Raw genomic sequence first — 1,447 nt, 5'->3', positions numbered from 1 at the left:
CAGACTTGTGCAGAAGCACAGGAAGTCAGGCAGTAGCAAGAAGCCCAGCCTGAATGCTGTCACAGAGCTGGTCTAGTACAGACACTGGTCGCTAGGTGCTACAGTGCACATGCAGCTGCCACCGCCTGGAGGACCAGCCCTGGACACTGGATGCTGCCCCTGGAGCTACCGCCATAGCTGCCCTTGGAAACATACTACTACTGCTGCCTCTATCACAATCTCCCTATCTGCTTCTATTGCAGTCTTTGCATCTGCTTCTATCAATAGCTGCTGTCTGAATGGCTACAGTATTTGATTGGTTGATCTTCAGTCAACTATGGGGCTTCCCAAGTGGCACAGTAGAGAATCTTCCTTCGGCAGCACATATACTAAAATTGGAACCATACAGAGAAGATTAGCATGGCCCCTGTGCAAGGATGACAGGCAAATTCTGAAGCGGTTCCCCCCTCCTCGACCTGGGGTGGGTGGGAGCTGGGGGAGGCAGGGAAGAGAATGGAGCTTCCCGCATAGCTCAGGTGGCAAAGAATGCACCTGCAATGCAGGAGACCCTGGTTTGATTCCTGGGTTGGGAAGATCCCCTGGAGAAGGGAAAGGCTACCCACTCTAGTGTTCTGGCCTGGAGAATTCCACAGACTATACCTATGGGGTTGCAAAGAGTCAGACACGATTGAATGACTTTCACTTTCACTTGCCAATGAAGGAGATGCAAGAGACATGGGTTCAATCCCTGATTCAGGAAGATACCGTGGGAGTAGGAAAGGGCAAACTGCTCCAATATTCTTGCCTGAAAAACTCCACGAACAGAGGAGCCTGGTGGATTAGAGTCCATGGGGTTGCAAAGGGCTAGATATGATTGAGTGACTGGGGACACATACACACAGGTAAACCGTACATACTCTGCTTCAAGAATCTGGAATAATGTTCATCTAGTCAGTTAGCTTTCTAAAATGGGAATCAGGCTCCATCTTCCATAAAGACCAAAAATTGTACACATAGCCTAAGGATTCACACACATAGGAAGTAGGAAATTCACACAGCTCAGGAAAGGAGACCAGATACTAGGAAGAAAAAAATATGGAAACAAAATCTATTGCAAGAAATGGCAAATACAGAAGCCAAGACCAAAAATTGTCTCCAATAAGTAGTGTCTTATTCCAGAACATTTTATTCCAGTGCAAACCTACTATAAAAATGGTGACAGGCGCTACACACACACAGATAAAGAGAAACTAAAAGAAAAGAAATTCAGAATGAAAATAATTCCTTTAACTGAGGATTTGCATTAATTCCTTAAGGAGAAATCAGACATTTGTATATGAATCCCTTCATCTTTTAAGATCCAGTCCACGGCTGGCTTGTGCACAGTACATCCACCTTCACCTCACCTGCTGAGCCGTGCAGATACTGGTAATCAAGAATCTTGTTTTTTCAGACTTTTGGACACAGT

General features: G+C 45.7%; 1 non-coding gene across 1 annotated transcript; it reads left to right on the top strand.

The window, feature by feature from the left end:
* Positions 1–345: 345 nt before the first annotated feature.
* LOC112585824 lies at positions 346–451 on the top strand. The gene has a single exon (XR_003110406.2). It is a non-coding gene; the product is annotated as a U6 spliceosomal RNA (small nuclear RNA).
* Positions 452–1,447: the final 996 nt, after the last annotated feature.

Source organism: Bubalus bubalis, chromosome 6 (genome assembly GCF_019923935.1).
Source record: "Bubalus bubalis isolate 160015118507 breed Murrah chromosome 6, NDDB_SH_1, whole genome shotgun sequence".
In the NCBI taxonomy this organism is placed as follows: domain Eukaryota; kingdom Metazoa; phylum Chordata; class Mammalia; order Artiodactyla; family Bovidae; genus Bubalus; species Bubalus bubalis.
This window is presented reverse-complemented; position numbering and strand designations above follow the sequence as displayed.